The sequence below is a fragment of the Lynx canadensis genome, chromosome D3, assembly GCF_007474595.2.
Source record: "Lynx canadensis isolate LIC74 chromosome D3, mLynCan4.pri.v2, whole genome shotgun sequence".
Taxonomy (NCBI): domain Eukaryota; kingdom Metazoa; phylum Chordata; class Mammalia; order Carnivora; family Felidae; genus Lynx; species Lynx canadensis.
In genome coordinates, this window is record NC_044314.2 from 4449717 (window position 1) to 4463023 (window position 13307).

General features: G+C 49.3%; 1 protein-coding gene across 2 annotated transcripts in view; it reads right to left on the bottom strand.

Moving 5' to 3' along the window:
* CNDP1 (carnosine dipeptidase 1) overlaps positions 1–9904 on the bottom strand; it is a 37498-nt gene extending 27594 nt beyond the window's left edge. Inside the window, exon 1 of one of the 2 annotated variants that reach the window (XM_030336748.1) lies at positions 9803–9904. The gene's annotated coding sequence lies outside the window, so the exon portion shown is untranslated. Of the gene's footprint in view, positions 1–1241; positions 2032–9802 lie in introns of those variants that run through there. The other variant, XM_030336747.2, reaches the window with a different exon arrangement.
* Positions 9905–13307: the final 3403 nt, after the last annotated feature.

The window sequence follows — 13307 nt, forward strand, 5'->3', positions numbered from 1 at the left end:
GAGCTTTTATTATCCACTCAATTTCCATTAAAAATTATCTGATGCTCCTCTCTGATGGAAAACAAAAAGGGCTTTTTGAAGAAGAAAAGGGAGCCACAGGCAAAGAGGGAGAACTGTGACCGTAAGGCCTGAGAACATCTCCATTTCCAGGGGGAACTACCCCCTTCCCAATGGGAGCCGTACGCCAAGGACTGACCTTCCCAAAAGACTGCTCCTGGTGATGTGGCCCGGACAACAGGGGTCAACCACTTCACTTTCACTCCCCCTCCCCGCGGAGCACATGGAGCACTGCTGTCCTTTGCTATCAGGCCCACGGAGTGTTTCGGGGCACCAACCCTGCCTTTAAGATCTGGGGCCGACCCCAGGCTGCACCTCTGCTCCTCTCTGGAGTCTCTCAGGTTCCTTTATCTGTTTGCTTCCGTGTTATCGTCAAGCTTGACCTTGAACTAATCACCCAACAAAATTCTGGAGATTGAGAAAGGCTATTCCTGACTTTGGCCTTGGCAGAAGGAATAAAGTTGCTAGAGAAGGAGAAGTTGAAGAATGGGGCCAGGGGTAGAGCCGGGAAAGCCCTGGGGTGTTTTCTTTCGGGGAGCAGGTGGCCCAGCCCTGGGCTGCGGGGGCCCGTCACAGACGAAGCCTTGCTTGCTAATTCCAGCTGGTTGTTCCTTGATTTAGAACACATTTCCAAGTACCCCGGGGCTGACTCTTATTTTTAAACACTTTACCTTTAAGACTTCTCAAAGTCATGCCCAGGTCTGTGGTGTAACCACCCCCACCCCCAATCCAGCCCCAAGTCCTGAAAGTCTCCCCTCCCAGTCTGTGGCCTGGCTTCCCACCGGATTAGGACGCAGGCCTGTTTCTACTCTCCTCTCTCTCAGCTCTGCCAACGAGTGGACAAAGCCGGGTCATCGTGCGCTTAGCCGACGGCAGCCTGGAAATCGCCAAGGGCTGCCTTCACCAAGGGCCCTCCCCCCAACCTGCCTCCAAAGCAGCAGGAGCCCTGAGAGGGGGCTGGGGAGGGGGCGGATGTGGATAAAACCCACCCCGTCCCCATTTGCTGTCCTTGTTTGATTCTGACTGTTGAACAGAATAAACGATAGAAAAGGAAACCGTTGCCGCCCACAGAGCCTGGGCCAAGCTCGCTTCCTCCCACGACACAAAGGCCCATCAGCAGGGCCTACTTCCCCTTGTGAGCAACTTCAGTGCGGGGCCAACGTGCACACATGCACTCTACTCACCACGTCTCCTGGCGTCCTGCGTGATTGCTCTACAGGGCCTGCCTCTGCCCCGGATCTGCTTGGATGGATTTGTTACAACACAGAAAAGAAGGCTTTATTCACCTAGTTAGTCTTACCATGACAGGATTAAAAATAAGCCCCCACACCAAAAAAAAAAAAAAAAAACAAAAACCCAGGTTTTTCTGCCCCTGCCAGCATTGAACTGAGCCAAGGGATCCCAGCAGAGATTAACTAACTCTGACAGCAATTGTCCCTTGAAGAATGAGCTGGAAGGGGGCGTGGCCTTCAGAGGGCAGCCTGGAGGCCCTCCAAGAGGAAGGAATCGGTTTCTAGGGGAGAACTCCCCAGCAAGTCCCAAGAACTGGGGTTCCTGGGCCAGAGACGGCCCGAGGGGGAGCTGCGTAATCGCAGACAGAAAGGGCTCAGACACAAACAGGAAGCGGGCCCCTGACCCTGTGCTCTCAGGAGGCCTGAGCTCCTGTACACGGCATCCAGCCCTCTGCGGCCCCAAGGCTCTGTGCACAGTGCTCCCTCCTGGATGGCAGACAGCCTGTCCGATAACCGAGCTCCCGACATCAAGGGCGCGTGTTTTCTCCTTCCCTCCGGTCTTCGCCCCACGTGGGCCGCAGGGAAGGAGAAAGCAGGCATCGCCTGCCTGTGATGTCACTTCAGACAGGACTCTTGTCACCCTTCTTATTCCCTCCAGGCTGGCCAGGGATCTGGGCCTCTCCAAGCACCACAGCCAGAAGGAAGGCCCGCTCTGCGCGGCTTCCGGAAGCCCGCCGACACCTGCAGACACGCCAGCTGTTTACAGCACGAGGGCAGACGCCGTGGACAGAGACGGTGAGGCTGCTTCTCCCACAGGCAGGTACCCGTGGAAGTCCCACGACGAAAGTCACGGGGCGGTGACTGCAGTGTCACCGTATGGAGCTGCAGAGTGGCTTCTCCAAGACAAGAACTTGTCTCCGACTCCACACCTACGCCAGGCCGTGGCCTTCAACGCGAGGGGTAAGGGTGTGACTCCCAAATTGTCACACTGGGTGTGCCCAGCACTGGCCAACTGAGTATCCTAAGACGTCCTGGCTGCGGTTAGACCACAGCCACCGCCTCCTTTTCCTTCCTTAAATCTCATTTGATTGACTTTTTCTAAGAGTTTTCACAGGATAAGTCTAAACCGCCTGCAGGAGTGACTGAACGATCTCGGGAACAACAGATGAGATCGGGGTTCGGCGGCAGAAGGGAAACACCCGGAAGCCACAGAGGGCACAACGTGCGCACTGGGAGCCAGGGAGACCCAGGCCGAGCCCAGCAGCTGGGCTCACGGGGGAGGACAGAGGTGCTCCGGGAGTCAGAAGAGGAGCCCCGTGCAGGTCAGCCGGCATTTTTTCCTTCTTGGTCTAGAAACCTGTCATCGCGTACCTTCAACACACAGAAAACTTGGTGTGCCTTCAAAGCATGGGGCTTTCCTTGTCCTTCAAGGCTGGGAAGCAAGTCGGGGCATAAAGGGAAGGGCGGATTCCAGGCGTGGCTGCCTCCTGGAATAGTCCTGGGGGCGGCTCTTTGGACGTGAACAGAAAGTTCAACAAATGCAAGTTCAGGCACAGGGCAGTCCCAGGGGAGGGCAGGGATGGACCCATCCCCAGTATTAGTGTCCTGGGGCTGCGAGAGCAAAGGGTCCCAGAAACTGATGGTCTCACAGTTCCTCAAGCCTGTGGCCGGCCGTCCCGGGGGTCCCTGGCTCCCAGCTGCACCCTTCAACCTCGGCCTCCGGCTTCACCGGGCCCCGGCCCTCTCTCTCTTCAGAGGGACACTAGGCAGTGGCTTCAGGGGACACCCACTCCAGTATGACTTCATTTTAACCAATCACATCTGCAAAGACCCTACTTACAAATAAGGTCACATTCGGAGGTTCCGGGTGGACATGAATTTTGCCCCTGTGCACCTGCTCTTTATTTTCTTATCATTACCCAATATTCTATATATTTGCTTACTTAATAATTACCTGCCTGACTTGCTAGAACTTAAGTTGTATGAGGCCTAGGACTTTTGTCTCCCTGATCTCCACCTCCCTCAGTGCCTGTCACAGAATAAGACCCCAAGCCATAGTTAGGGACTGATTCAACGCAGAGTCCCGAAGGTCGCCGGTTGCGACTGATCTTCACGGACGCACTGTTTCTGGTTCCACACTATGTAGAAAAAACGAACTTTGTCTACTGATAAAACCATTTCAGCTATAACATGAATAAGGGAAAAAGCCAAAGGTAAATCTGGGCAGACTGCGTTCGCTCCCAGCCATCCCAAGCATCTGGAGGGCTTCCGGAAAACCCACAACTGGATTTGTTCCTCGCTCTGTGTCAGGTCCTCCCGGCCTCCCTCCGTCATCCACGGCCGGGCAACCCCCAGTTGTCCCCCTGCAGGACGCCAGCTGCTCCCGCCCCCTCCACGTCCACAGCCGGTACCCCACGACGCAGATGCCCACGGTCCGCACCCCTTCGTCCTAAAGGATTTCAGGTTTTCTCTTCTTCCTCAGCATCCTCGGCTTCACCTGCTCAGTCTTCGGCGTCCTTAGCTGGAGACTCAGCCCTTCTTCTCTCCCCCCGATTCCGCATCTCCGCCGTTCCCGTTATTCTTTTTCTAGAAGGACTAGCGTTGGAGTCTTTCACTCTGTCGTACATCCAAAAGCTCTCTCAGCTTTTCTTTTTTCTTTTTTACTTCTTTTCTCTTGGCTCAGTTTCTTGGGCAGAGCCCTGCCATGCTTTCCAGGTGGCTGGTTCCCTCTTTGTGGCCCTTTATGCACTTCCGTGAACCACTGAGTTTTTCCAGGGACGAGTTTTCATTTTCAGGACCTCTAATAGGTTGTGCTTCCTTCCTCTCCATCTGCTCTGGACTCCTAGGTGCCTCCCACATGAGATCATTGATTTCTTGAAGAATTTTAAACAGACATCGTTTGTATCCATTTTAAACATGTTCTACTATTTGCATTTCTGAGGATATAAACTCACTTCCCAATAGATTCTGTGGGCTATCTTTCTTATTATGAGTCTTAGCCACTTGAGGACCTTTCACCTGCAGGCTCGCCTTGAGTGGCAGCTGTTTCGTCCTCTTCTCTGTAGTATTTCTGCTTAGGGATGCTGTGGTGGCCCCCACAAGGTGCTCAGGATGCCTGGTCCAGGACCAGCTCTTACGGGGGTGGCTCGGCATTCCCAGACAGGGTGCAGTGGGGCTGGGGTGTGCCACCAGCAGGGACACCCAGCCGGTCCCTCGACTTCTGCAACGCCACCGGCTCCGGTTGCCCTCTGTGCCTGGGCACTCCGGGCCCCTGTCACTCCCCGGGAGTCTCATTTCTAGATGCTGCAGCCTGTTTGGGACCCAGAGTCCAGCAAAGCAGCAGCTTCCGCCCCTGCTCCCCACTATAAGTTTTGTTTTGTTTTTGTTCAGTAGGGATATTTATTACATTTCTGAGTCTATTAATTAAATTTTAAAGCACATATAATTGGGGTATTTGAAGTGGACGGGAGAGCTTAAAAAGTGAGGGGAACCTGCATGATTCAGTCAGTTAAGCATCTGACTTCAGCTCAGGTCATGGTCTCACAGGTTCGTGAGTTCAAGCCCCGCGTAGGGCTCTGTGCTGACAGCTCAGAGCCTGGAGCCTGCTTCGGATTCTGTGTCTCCCTCTCTCTCTGCCCCTCCCCTGCGCACACTCTGTCTCTCTCTCTCAAGAATAAACATTAAAAAAAAAAAAAAACAGGAAAAATGAACTCATAATGAATCTTGATCAGAAGTCCCTAAGTGATTTCACGTCCCAGAAGGAAGATCTCCCCAGCGTGGCCCCATGCCAGCCTCATATGCAGCGTCCACCCGCAGACTCACCAGAAACTTTCCCAAATCCGGGGAGGGCGAGGTTAACATGGAGAGAAAGCTCCCTGAAAAGCCCTGTGCTCTGATCACTGCGCCTTAAAAGGCATGAACATCCGTATCCTACCTACCCTCAGCCTCCAAGCCCAGTACACGGGATATATTAATAACTGTGGGCCCAGCACCGTGAGCTCGGGACATAAATCGAGGTGCAATGTCAGTAGGGGCTTTGGGCTCCGTCATTGCCACAGGCCAGAGCTCCTGCAGAGGCCCTTGGCTGCAGCACAAGGGGTGTAGTCAGGCAACAAGATGTAAACTGTAAAGCTGAAGTCTGTTAGTACGGCCGACTCGAGGAGCTCCTCACCGTCTTTGGAAGCTCCACCTGTGTGCCCTCCCCCCACACCCGTGCTCACTCCCCCAACCTGTGCTCACTCCCCACCACCCGTGTACACCCCCCACGTGTACTTCCCCCACCTGCGTGCATTCCCCCCGCACCTTTGTACGCTCCCATCCTCCACCTGTGTCGCTCCCCCGACTGTGTGCACCCCTCACACCCGTGCTCACTCCCCCCGAGCTGTGCACACTCCCCCCATCTGTGTGCACTCCCCCCACCTGTGAGAACTTCCCCCCTCCACCTGTGTGCACTCCCCCCCCCACCTGTGCAAACTTCCCCCCTCCACCTGTGTGCAACCCCCCTCCCTCCACCTGTACACACTCCCCCCCCCAACCTGTGCACTCCCCCTTACTTCTCTTTCACAAGCTCCCCACTTCCTCAGGGTGCTCTGCCTCCCATTCCTTCAGGGGGACACAGGGAACAGCACCCCCAACTTTATGTGCCCGTGGCTGCCAAAGCCGAATGTGGTCCTTTTCAGGGCCACGCATATTCCAAAAGGCGCCTCTGTTCCAACCAGAACTCTTCTGAATGGGAAGGATTGTAATCACTTGAAAGTGCAGTTGAGACACAGGACACTTGAGGACTTACAGGGTGGCAGGGAGAGGTCCTCTGGGGACAGGAGGCCCTTGCACCCGGCAGTGTAGGAATTACCTACTGTCCTGTGCACAGAGCTGGAGAGGTGGAATGGGACTGTCCCTGTCCTTCACTGCCTCCTCCCCAGAATTAGTGAGACTGAACTAAAACAGCCGGTGGGGGCTGGGCTCTACCCCAGAAGCAAGCCCCCAGCAGGCCCCCCCAGGCAGGAGCTCGGGGCAGGCGCCCCTACAGTGTCAGACCGGTCCACCCCCCTCCGCTGTCCTCGCACTGCGACCCAAACAGTGCCTAGGTTTTATAAAATACGACTGGTTACAAAGTTTCCAAAATCTTTTTGGAAACTGGAAACCTTAAAGTTATACTAAGTTAAATGATGGATATTCATTAAATATCCAGACCATTTCTAAGATAAAATACTGAAACACTTATAAACATAGATTCATCTACTTTTGGCTTCTTATTACAGACAAAAGAGACAAAAGATAGTGAGTCTGTTGGCAAATATGTTCTACATTTGGGAGGGAACCTGTACCATGAGGGAGCATATGCCTGTAGAAATTATGAAGTGATGTCTTCACAAAGTTGTTAATCTACTGCAGAATGTGTGTGTAACAACTAGTTCACAACTGCTTGCTTCCTGGTGTTCACTAGATATTACAGTTACGAGGCTTAAAGATTCCAATCTACGTAGGTAAGGGAAACTAAGAATAATTAGGGTAAAGAAATAAACTCTGTACATAAAGTACACAGGAAAGTATTATGTGGTTTGGGTAAGAAAATGTATTTAACGAATGAAAATGTGCCCTTATTAAAAGAAAAGAGCAATTTTGTCCTAGTTTAGGGGTTATCTAAAAGCTATTTCAAAATTTAAAGAACAGGAGAATTGGGCACATGGGTGGCTCAGTCGGTTAAGCATCCGACTTCGGCTCAGGTCATGATCTCACGGTTTGTGGGTTCAAGCCCCGAGTCGGGCTCTGTGCTGACAGCTCAGAGCCTGGAGCCTGCTTTGGATTCTGTGTCTCCCCCTCTTTCTACCCCTATCCCACTTGGCTCTGTCTCTCTCTGTCTCTCAAAAATAAATAAAAATGTTAAAAAAAAAAAAAACACAGGAGAATAATACATAAAAAGAAAACAAGTATCAAAAGCTGGGGAAAAAAGAGAGTAACAGAGAAAATCTTATGTTGTGTGGAAACTGGCTAAAATTAAATGAATTGATTACAAGGGTTTTTTTTAAGAGCTTTAATATCAAGAGTGTGCCTATGTAAAACTAGAATGTATTATTCTTTCTCTATTAAAAGGACAAAATTATCTTGGATTATTGTAAAAGACTGTTCTTTCCGTGTTGAATAATCTGCCTAGAAAATAAAGATTATGTGCCTTGTCAAAATAACCCCCTGCACTTCCTGGTGTCATAATCAGGTCTTTGATTACTTAAGAAAGTTGAATCTTCTCAATAGTAAAAGAACTAAAGGTTTTGTTTTGTTTTTCAAACCAGGTAACTTTCTGGTCTGCCCTTGACATTTTTAAACGGTCACTCTGGTTAAATAGATAACCAAGTATTATTTCACAGTGACCTCTGATCATATTTAATCAAGTTTTAAACCTTTGGACATTTTTGATAACTTCCAAAAGTCAAATTCTACATGAAGTCTTTTTGATCTAGAACCAATATTGGAATTTTTCCAGAGGGTCTCTGGAAAATATCAAGAATTTGGGAGTGATATTAAATTATAATTAGGCCCACTGGACATGTGGGATTCCTGGAGAAGCAGCGTCAAACAAAAGTGATGTTTAACTTTCTTTAAGTTGTATTTGTACAGGTGGATGTTACTAATACAAGTATTTCAGAAGTTGTATACAATTTCTAGAAATTTATCAATGTTCTTACTGTATGTATAATCCATCATAATTCCAATGTTTACTTTTTTTTTTTCATGCTTATCGATTTGAGAGACAGATAGAAAACAAGTAGGCGAGGAGCAGGGAGAGAGGGAGAAAGAGAATCCCAAGCAGGCTCCACACTGTCAGTGCAAAGCCTGACGCGGGGCTCAATCTCATGAACCATGAGATAGGAGGCTTAACGGACTGAGCTACCCAGGGGCCCCTCCAACGTTTACTTTAAAATGCTGTGTGCCTCAGAAATAACCAAATTTCCTTGTCAATTCACTCATTTTAAGATGAGCTTTCAACACATCTTTACCCATGGTCATTTTTTTTTTTTAATTTTTTTTTTCAACGTTTATTTATTTTTGGGACAGAGAGAGACAGAGCATGAACGGGCGAGGGGCAGAGAGAGAGGGAGACACAGAATCGGAAACAGGCTCCAGGCTCTGAGCCATCAGCCCAGAGCCCGACGCGGGGCTCGAACTCCCGGACCGCGAGATCGTGACCTGGCTGAAGTCGGACACTTAACCGACTGTGCCACCCAGGCGCCCCACCCATGGTCATTTTTAAGTCTCTGTCATCCTCAGACAAGTTGCTGTCTCACTCTGATCCTTCTCCCAGAACACCTGTGATCTGCCATAGCAAGGACCCTCCACGGTGGCATCCCTCAAGCCCTGAGACCCTGCCACGTGACTGCGCGAGGATTTCCAGAATAAGAGAAGGCTGATGCGGTCACAAAACCGCTAACCCAGAATCAAGCAAAACAAAAAGTTAACTACATGGGTCTCAACAAACCGATGATGATGATAGTCATTTTTTAAACTTTTTGTTTGAAATATCACTGGCTCCTTTAAGATTTAAGGAAGCCCTTTTTTCTCCTTAAAAAAAGTTTTTTTTAATGTTTTATTTATTTTTGAGACAGAGAGACAGAGCATGAGCAGGGGAGGGGCAGAGTGAGAAGGAGACATAGAATCCGAAGCAGGCTCCAGGCTCTGAGCTGTCAGCACAGAGCCCAACCTAGGGGGCTCGAACTCACGAACCGTGAGATCGTGACCTGAGCCAAAGTTGAATGCTTAACTGACTGAGCCACCCAGGCGCCCCCTTTTTTCTCTTCTTAAGCTATCTACAACTTACAGTAATCTGATAAATTATCTTTGTAAACAGGAATTAAAACATTTATGCTTTTCTCCCTGCCTGATCCCTCTGGAATCTGTAAACTCTTATTGAGTGTTCTTATTTCCATGGCGATATAATTGAATTGTATACACACACACACACACACACACACACACATATATATACATATGCAATGTATATAATATTTCTATATAATACATATATATATGCAAACTCATATGTTAAATAGTAATGCATTGTCCTTATAAGAAAATATAATTTAAAACATTGATTACCAAGGCCTTGACTGGAATGTCATACTGGAGAATAATATGCATATAGAATCAGATATGACCACTTTTAAGGAACTAAAGTCGACTTTATCTAACCAGTAAAGCCCCCCAAAACCAGCCTGGTACCTTGCTTACAGGGTTTCCAGCCTTACATGTAAGTACATGTAAGTAAGGAGGGATATTTTCTGGCAGATTTTAGGAAACTTAAGATATGAGTGCCATGTGATTTCACTTACATGTGGGATCTAAAAAGTAAAACAAAGGCACAAACAAACAGAGTCTTAAAAATCAGAGAACTTGTGGCTGCCAGAGGCTGGGAGGGGATAGGTGAAATAAAGAGGATTAAGAGGTAAAAACTTCCAGGCACAAAATAAGTAAGTGACAGAGTTGAAAAAGTACAGCATAGGGAATATAGCCAATATTACCGTGATAATGTTGTCTGGTGACCACACTTATGATGAGCGACGAGTAACGTCTAGAACTGGGGAATCACTATGTTGTAGACCTGAAAATAACGCTGCATGTTAATTATAATTCAATAAAAAAATTAATTAATAAGAATATATATTGGGGACCACAGAAGAGAGGAATTCACCCAGATCTGTTGGTATTACAGGCAAAGAATGATGACAAGTCCTTGGCTTAGCTTCCCGGTCTAGAGAGACTTCAAAAGTCTAATCTGAGATTCTTTATTGAAAGTTCTGGTAAAGCAGACTTAAAAAGAGCCTATGTGACCAGTCAGTATTCTTGTTGCACTTACGTAAATTATCAGGCCGAGTGTAATGGGACTAGACTCACTTTACAAACACATTAATCCTACTGTGATCACAATTAACCGAAATGGGGGTGACTGTAGAGAGAATATTGTGTTTCAGTACAGAACTGCAACACATTCATTATCAGATCCTAGACCTAGTCATTGTCTTTGAGGTTCTGTTATCCACCTATAAACTAGGCTGGGCCCTGAATTTTTCAGTTTCCTCCAATAGCTGGCGACAACTCTCCAAACTAATGTTTCCAATTTTCTCCCACCCTTCTGACTTGGAATTGCTAAAAAGGAAAACTTCCCTTTCTTCCCAACGCCCTAGAAACTGAAGCTGGACAACTTGATACAAACCTCAGAGAAATCACTACACCGGTTCATGTATGGACAGCTTTTCTTGTCTGCTGCCGGGTGGGCCACTCAGGAACTTCACCAGAACACCCAATGCCATCACCGGTCACACCAACCACAAAGCAGGAATTCACTAGACTCACACCCACTCCACCATCTAAAGATGCTCCAAACCCAACATCCAGAAAAATCTCAACTGATCTCCCTCTAGACTAAAAAACAGAGTCTGGAGTTTGTCCTAATCATAAACTTTTCTTTCCTTAGAAATGCTTCTTGTTAAGTAGCTGACTGCCTGCACCACAGGGAGCCCTAGAAGAGATGTGAATAGACGAAGGGTTCCTTGGGGCTGGAGGTGGGCATTGGGGAATAGGAAGAGATTGATAAGGGTACAGGATTTCTTTTATGAGGTCATGAAAATATCCTAAAATCAGCTGTGGTGATGTTTGCACATATCTGTGAATATACCAAAAATCACTGAATTACCACCCGAAATGCAGATTCCTGGGCCTCCGCCCCAAAACTATGCACACGAATGTTGGTGGGGTGCGGGAGAGTTCAGGGTTTGGTGAGAAATGTCACCAGATGTCACCAAATGTCAGGGTTTGGTGAGGATTGTCCACACCCTCCCTCGAAGTTGTACCTTGCTTTCTGCATTCAACAGAAGTTCTGCTCTGTGGTTTTATTACGAATATTGGTTTTTGTGGAAGAAAAAGCGAATATGGACAAACACGCTGTCGTATGTCCTAGCTCGCCCGCCCGGAGCAGCCGTGGGGGCCTCAAGTCCACACCCGACTCCACCACTCACGCAGCACAACTGCATTCCGGGCACTGCAGAAACTACTGGAAAATCCTCCAGATCTCACCTCCGTCAGGTGGAGACGATGAGCATCTAGCACACCCGAAGTGGCTCATCTCAAGGGCCACCCGGGCATCTGCCCTGCCCACCTGGCACGCCGGCACGCCACACGCTCTCCTTGGACAAACGCAGTCCGGCACCCTGTCCCCTAGACTCCGGATGTCGGAGGTCTACTCTCCATTCTTCCTAGTTTGGGATCCACTGGGCTGGAGTTCCGCAGCCTCTAGAAATTCCCTGGACCTCAAAGGAAAGGGGAAGAGAAGGTCTCATCAAGGCCCTCAGCTGCCCAAACTAGAGATCTCTCTGCAAACTGCCTGGCTGTGCTCCCACCGCCACCCCCATAAAAGACAAGGCTGGCATAGTGGGCCGATTCACATTTGGAAAACAAAGGTGCTTCAGAGATATTCACTCAATCCGAAGGCAGAGGAAGGAACAAGGCATCTCCTGCGCACAGATAAAGGGATGAAGTAGGGGCCCGGAAGTCATCTGACGTTCCTGAAGGCCATCAGGGCAGTTCAGGCAGCGTGACAAAACAGGTGCTTCACCGCGTACGTGTGGAGGGGCTGACCTGTGAGCGGGAGCAAGTGCGTGTACCCAAGGCCAGCAGAGCTGACACAGAGGCAGGGAACACATCCTACGACGTTGGGCAGGTATGGGAGCCCCTGCTCTGTCATCACGGGCCCTCAGGAGGAATGTTACGTATGAGCTAGACCAGCATCACGGGCCCCGAGGTAGCCTGCTCGGGCTGTCACAAGGAGGTTGCACAGGCCGGTGGATGCAACAAGAGAAACCTGTTCTCCCCCAGTTCCAGAGGCTGGGAGTCCAAGATCAAGGTGTGGGCACGGTCGGTTCCTTCTAAGGGCTGGAAGGGAGAAAATCTTCCCGGCCTCTCAGCTTCTGCTTCTTGCTGGTGGCTGGTGTTCCTCATCTTGCAAACACATCACCCAATCTCTGCCCTTACCTGCACACGCCCTTCTCCCTGTGTGCGTGTCTGTGTTCAAATGTCCCTCTTTCATAAGGTCATCAGTCCCATGGGATTAGGGCCCACCTACTCCAGTATGGCCTTGTCATAATTAATTGCATCTGCGAAGACCCTATTTCCTAATAAGGTCAAGTTCTGAGGTAATGGGAATTAGGACTCCACTGTAAGAATTTTGCAGGGGGACACAATTCAACCGCTAACAGGCTATGTCTCCAAACCACCTCAAGAGATCTTTCTTTTTATTTTTTTAATGCTTATTTATTTTTGAGAGAGAGAGACAGAGCGTGAGCAAGGGAGGGGCAAAGAGAAAGGGAGACACAGAATCCAAAGCAGGCTCCAGGCTCCGAGCGGTCAGCACAGAGCCTGACGTGGGGCTCACATTCACGGACCGTGAGATCATGACCTGAGTCGAAGTCGGACGCTTAACCGACTGAGCCACCCAGGCGCCCTGAGAGATCTTTCCAAACACACCAGACTGTGAATCCAAATCTCCAAGGGTTGTCCTGGCCAAGGTTGGTCCCTGATCTCTCCCCACGCACGGTTGGGGCCACAGGACCATCTGCACCACACACCTGGCTCAACGTCCACACTGTTCCCTTTCAAGCAGGCTTTGGCCATGACCATCTGTTACTCCAAGGAACTTCTCTTCTTACTAAATAACTGTTCAAGCTGCACATTGAAGCAGCCTGTCCACCAAGGCCATTTCAAACACGGGTCAGTGGAATTCTGCAAACCATCTTTCTATGCATCACTCCATATAGGGGCTGTTGTCTTACGACAGATTGACAGGTTCTCCTAGACGCAGGTGATTTATGATGCTGACTGTGAACCTGGTTGGTCACGGACGGTACCAGGCTCCACTGACTGTCCGAGTCGGCCCACAGTCACGTGTTGATGGGAAACGGTGCAAAGGAAAAGAAAGGAAGGCGTGAACAACGTTGGATGAGGCTTGCTTCCTGATCCCCACACAGCAGGCTC